Source organism: Hemicordylus capensis, chromosome 6 (assembly GCF_027244095.1).
Source record: "Hemicordylus capensis ecotype Gifberg chromosome 6, rHemCap1.1.pri, whole genome shotgun sequence".
Lineage (NCBI taxonomy): Eukaryota > Metazoa > Chordata > Lepidosauria > Squamata > Cordylidae > Hemicordylus > Hemicordylus capensis.
In genome coordinates, this window is record NC_069662.1 from 64,879,953 (window position 1) to 64,886,771 (window position 6,819).

Sequence of the window (6,819 nt, forward strand, 5' to 3'; positions counted from 1 at the left end):
AGTTGCCACAAAATAGGAATTTATATGCCCCATTTAAGAGCCCTTTTCCCAGTTTCGAAAATCCCATGATCTGTTGTGTTTGGTGGTGCCTACTTGCCTTGCCAGGAACCTCCTTTAGTCCCAGGTACCATGCCCCAGAATTCCCTGTTGCAGCTAATTTGCATCCACCACAACATCAGGCCTATTTGGACCCTCCCAGCCAAGAACATAGGCTCCATCCCTGGTCTTTCTCATTCTGTCAGTCTGAAGCTGATGTATTTGAATCCACAAAAGGTGAAAATTGTGTAAGTGCTTAGCTAATGCATTTATTTTAGCGGAAGTTTAGAGCTTTGTAAAGATAAATTGATGTCTTAAGTTAGGAAACAGAAGTCTGTGGCACATGTTGATAAGGCATATCCTGTTTTCTCATTGTTGTGTGACAGATATTTATTCGACCTGTGTAAACACTATGCTAAGGTATAAAGACCTATTGAGATTGTAAATCAGGGTCCTCAATTTTGGTGAGAACCATTGAGTACCGCGCTGTCTGCAGTAGTGCAAATATTAAAAGCCTTATAGAAGTTTCTCCTGTCTGGTTATTCTTAATAAAAGACCCCAGAAAAGAACACAGCAAGGTGCATTTAGGCATATCAATTGGCGCCCCAACGTGGGGCTCGAGTAGAGGCAGATGGCCGACGATCCAGGACAAAGTGGAGTCCAGCGTGCATCCTTGCTATTTGAAGGGAGGACTGCTATCTCGTAACTGGTGATCATCGACCTGATGTCTCAACATCCAAAATAAAAGGAGAAACAGGCTGTGATGGGACCATTTGTGTGAAGTGAAAAAGGCTGGCTTAAACAGTACATTAGTAGTACCTGCTGGCAAAAACCATGTGCTTTTGTTCACAAACAAATGCATGTGGCCGGAGGATGACATCATAGTGACAGGGGGCGTGGCGTGCAACTGTCAAAATACGCTTACGTCACCGGAAATACACCGGATATGCACCACTGGAAATACGTCATCGGAAAGGGCCTGAGGAGACCCCCACATGGCTGGAAAGGGTCAGAAGTGGGGGTACGCCCTCACCCCGGAAGTTTGGCACCCACCCTACTACGCCTACCCCAGAATATGTCCAGACATGTCCCGAAGGTGGGTATGTGACCCCTCTACGAACACGCCTAGCCACCCTGGACCAATAGGAACAGGTTTCAGGCTCCAGAAAGGCCCGGGTGCGCAGGTGTGATAATGGTTGGGTGGCCATTTTGTCTAACTTTATGGGGTGAAATGGGCCAGAGGAGACCCCACATGGCCGGAAAGGGTCAGAAGTAGGGGCACACCCTCACCCCAGAGGTTTGGCACCCACCCTACCACGCCTACCCCAGAATATGTCCAGACATGTCCCGAAGGGGGACATGTGACCCCTCTATGAACACGCCTAGCCACCCTGGACCAATAGGAACAGGTTTCAGGCTCCAGAAAGTCCCGAGTACGCAGGTTTGATAATGGTCAGGTGGCCATTTTGTGTAACTTTATTGGGTGAAATGGGCCAGAGGAGACCCCACGTGGCCAGAAAGGGTCAGAAGTGGGGGCACACCCTCACCCCAGAAGTTTGGCACCCACCCTACCATGCCTACCCCAGAATATGTCCAGACATGTCCTGAAGGTGGGCATGTGACCCCTCTGCGAACAGGACTAGGGGGTGTTGTGTTTAGAGGGAAACCATTTTACAGCTGTACAGAGATGATGGCTGATGCTAGGACTCCATCGTGTCCCACGGACCCTTCATTGCTACAGGCACCCACGAAGATTAAGAATATGCAAGTGCGGAGTCTGTCCTTCCCTCCTACTGGTATAAAACCCCCTCAGAGGGCTGATCTTACTGCTGGTGAGGTTCCAGAAACTAACTTTGCAGCAGGGCCCTTGGATGAGGGTGGTAGACTAGAATGTGATTGCGGGCACTGTGACACCAGCCTTCTAACCACCATGGAAACTGAAGATGAAGAGCCTCCAGCTACTATCTCCAAAGTGGGAAACGTGTGTTCATCAGATTCTGAAACAGAAGAGCGTGTGAAACAAAAGCGGCTTAGGAAGAAGAATAAATTGGTGAAGAGCAGACCACAATTTGCATGGTGTGACGAGCAGTGTTGTGATAGCTCATGTGGAGAGTATACTTATTCAGATGAGTGTGGGTGCAAATCTTACTTGTCATCCAGGCCCAGGGTCTCCTATTGTGAACCAAAGTGCTTCAGGTAGGGCAAGGACTGGGGATCTTGTGATTGCCTGACCCCAAGCCCCACCGACCCATGGTACGATTACTGTAGGGCTGTGTGCTTTACTTCATCATCTGAATGCGGTGAGGAGGAGGAAACCATGGACGGTCTTGCACTTACAAAGCCGGTCCCCGTTGCGGAAACTGGCAAGCTGGTGAGTTGGAAGATTTTAATCTGCCTTGCTTTGTTTGCCTGTGTTTTTACCGGATAGTATTAAAATATTTCCCTCTTTTGTGCAGGTATGGGGGATTGAGAACATGCACCTCAGGGATGTCAACATCTCCTGCATATCTTGTGCGTGTACTGATGAGGACCAATACAAGAAATTTGTTTTAAATATGTGTGTCCATATTTGTGTTAAACAGAACCATGGCAGGGCCCGAAGAAATTCTAAAGAAAATATATTACACCCCTGGGAGAGTGGGGAGTTTCGGAGGTGTAAACCCGCTATTTCAAGAGGCCAGACAGCAGAGTAAAGATCTGCGTAAAAGGCATGTTGAGGCATGGCTTTCAGAGCAGGATGCTTACACTCTACACAGGCCTGCAAGGATTCATTTTAAAAGAAACAAGACTGTTGATTCAGGGGTGGATGCACAATGGCAGGCCGATTTAGTGGACATGCAACAATATTGTAAATACAACAATGGGTACAAGTACATTTTGACTGTAGTGGATATTCTATCCAGATATGCCTGGGCTGTACCTCTAAAAGATAAAACAGGGAGGGAAGTGGCCGGTGCTTTTAAAGCTATTTTCAAAGAAGGCCGAGAGCCTGGCAAGCTCCAGACAGATAGAGGGAGGGAATTTTTAAATAAGCCTGTAGGGGCCCTGTTAATGGAGCAAGGTATTCACCACTTTGTCACCAACAATTATGTCAAAGCTGCTCTTGTGGAGAGACTGAACTGAACCTTGAAAACACATATGTGGAGGTATTTTACTGCTCACAACACATTAAGGTATATTGATGTCCTGCCTCAACTCCTAAAGAGCTATAACCACAGCTTTCACAGGACCATACAATGCAGGCCGGTAGATGTCACAACCAGCAATGACCTGTCTGTTTAGAGAAGCGTCTACGGCAGCAGTAGCCATAAAAAAGCAAAGTTTCCAGTGTTAAGAAAAGGAGATCACGTCAGGATTTCAAAAATTAAAGGGTTTTTTGAGAAAGGTTATGAACAGAACTACACCACAGAATTGTTTATAGTGGACCGAGTCATCAGAAAAGCTGAATGGCCGGTCTATCTGCTAAAAGACTACATGGGTGAGCCAGTTCTCGGGAGCTTCTATCATGAAGAATTACAGAAAATTAAAGCAAGAGAGGACAAATTGTACAGGATTGAAAAAATTCTAGCTACAACAGGCCGTGGTAAAGTAAAATGACATTTAGTGAAGTGGGTAGGGTGGCCTGACAAGTTCAATAGTTGGGTGCCTGCTTCAGACCTCTGCAATGGGTGATAGAGGTTTTTACATCACGCTCCCTAGTAACGCCAGCAAGAAGGCATTTCCACAGAACGCTAGCTCAGATTTCACCATCCAACTAGCCAGGCCACTGGATCTTCCCGGGGAGTGGGAGGTGGGTCTCTCGGAGATACAGTACCCATGCACATGGGACACCATCACAACAGACACCCCCTTTCAATATAGCAAGGGGTTAAAGAAATGGACCTTCTACTTACGAAAGGGATATTACTCCAGCATAACCGATTTGCTGCACGATAAGAATGAAATCACCAGCATCCAGAAGGCTCTAGAGGGGACTACCCTGCTTTATGACTCTGTTACTAGAAATATTCAGTTTATGAGTATATGGTGCTCTTTAAAAACCCAAGGGATAAATTACAGATCATTAATTTGGAACGTCAGATTTTCCCCGGGAATGTCAAGTATTTCACATAGGCCTACCACGATGCCACATGAGAACCTTATGGTTACTTAGTTGTGGATTTAAACCCTAGAACTCCTGAGGATTATAGGGTCAGAACGGGTCTTTCCCCTCCTGACTGGCCTGTCGTATACATCAAGAAAAAACCAAAGGGGGGATACAAAAGGGGGTCACACTGATGCTTTCACAGGTATTTCTGTTACCCCACTGCACTGAGAGACATGTCTACCTGCGTGAAGAGAAACCTCGCCCTCTTAAAACTCCTTATTAATGCCTCACCACGTCATAGGAAAGCCATACTATGTGCAGCTTCTGATGATTTAATATCAGCCATATCCGAGATTGCCCTGAACACCTTAAAAGTAAATATTCCATTGTCTCCACACCAAATGCATGTGCTAAGAAAAAAACGTGGATTAATTAAGAAACTGAGTAACAAGCACGTATCTCTGAGAAAGAAGAAGCTTTTGCTCAAACAGTCTGGAGGGTTTCTTGCTCTACTGTTAGGCTTTGCAATTCCTTTGATAACAAGCCTTTTAACCAAACAATAATGGAGTATGTAGAAAAGATGTACATGGTCCCCAAACACCAGCTAGATCTGCTAAAAGGGAACCCTCCTAAGGAGGAAAACATCAGAGCTGCTACAATCTATGCTTTAGACACTGAGATGCAAGGTGTTCTTCAGAGGTCTGACTTAACAGAATATGAAAAGGCTAAACTTTATGAGGGCCTACTTCAAAAATATTTAACACATGTGAGACTGGGTGATAACGAAAAGGGAAGACTAAACCTGTTTCTACCACAGCCTGAGATGCCAGCTGTTGAAGCTCCACATAGCTCTGACCCCTCCTTTCAGGAGATCTTGGACACTCTCCCTGTGCGCTCTAGGAACGCGGCAAAGATTTTGTTAAACAAGTTGAGGGAGAATGCTGCAGTTACAGCGTAGGATGAGCGGGGGCATTTTATCTATAAGGGGGCTGCTTTTGACGGTTCCAACATGGTGGACCTGATCAAAGCATTCACTCAAGTTCATGCACTGCGTTCCAAACGCTTCCCTAAAGGCTGGTATCTGTTCATGAGAGGTTTGGCAGAGTTAAATGTCCCTACCTCTGTTGCAGGAAACCAGACCAGTAGGGAGTTTTTGGAGCATGTGAAGAATCCTACCCCTGCTGCTAGCCCTCTAACCTTAACTCCTACACCCAGGACTTCTAAAATACCCGTGAGAACTCACTGGCTCCAGTTGTAACCGGCTACGTATATTAAAACATGCAAAAGTGTCAAATAAATTTTTTCTCTGAAATATATTTTACAGGCTGGTAGTTGCTGCTTTGTGGGTAAGGATCACACACACACACACACACACACACACACACACACACACACACTTTTTTAAAAGCCTCAAGGTTTACTTTATTGTTCTGTGAAAATCAGTACAAGATCTGCAACCTTGTGTGTTTTGAAAACAATTTGAGGCATGTCTGGGCATGCATTTCTTTTTCTTAACATACAGTTCAACCTTCTGGACATTTCTTTCTAAATCCCCGGAGTACAATTCTTGAATTTGCTTAAATGTTAAACCCCTACCCCTCTGCAGTAGAAAGAACAAACAGTGGAAGCCGCAGGTCACAGAATCAGGAGCTTGGAGCTGTCGGGGTTGAAAGACTGTCTTAGAGCCATTTTTTCTTAAAAAATTCATTACTGCTTTGGGAAACCGTGGGTGATTTGGGGGGAGTCCATAAAAAAAAACTCTCCCTGGTTGTCCTCTGTCAGGTAGATGGCTAGCCAATGCTCTCCCGGGAGGTTATGGGTGGGGGGTGTTCACTACAAGTCCCACAGGTCTTTGTAGCAGTCTCTTTCTAGGTAACCAGTCACTAGGGAAAACTCCAAAGAACGTCTTTTGGGTGCAGAGGCTTGCCAACAGTACGCGTGTTAATTGTATGCTATCCATATTACATATAGTCGAACAGTACATCCCTCCTGTGGTTTACCTCGATGAGATTGTCAAATACCGCATACACAATCATATTGATGATCAGTTGAAGCAGTCTGGCAAAACGTATTTCGGCCCTCAGATTCCCGGTTTTAATCAGGGAATAGTGGCCCCCACATTCTTGGTCAGGCGTTAGATCAAATGCAAACAGTGTGTAGCCTTTCCCATATTCTTCCCTATTAATGAGCAGGGGTCTGTCTTCTAGATGCTTGCCTGTGACCTGTAGCAACCCCATATACTCACGGATATAGTTACGCGCTGCAAAATCTGGCTGGTAAGGCTTCATGGGGACTGGAGTACTATCCATATAGAGGCAGGCAAAGTTAATGTCATAATTCTTGAAATTAAAGGGATTTTTGGTATACGAACCACTAAATGCATCGTTATCCACAAAACCAATGGTGACAGTTTTTGGCAACTGCCCTAAATACAAATTTTCCTGGTTGCAGACACGACTTCCAGCGGTGATACTGAACACTTTCATACTCACACGGTCCACCGGGTATTTTGCATTGGCTGTGAGCAACGCCTCCGCATGTGCTAACCGCACAGCGGGGTTCAGGGAACATTTCTTGATAAAGAGGGATGCCGACAGGATTTGCAGGTTGTAGTGGTGGCTAGCTCCACCTGCCATCAGGCAGAATGTGTCCTTGTTATGCGTTAGTTTAATTTTCACTTCTACACCATTTAAAAG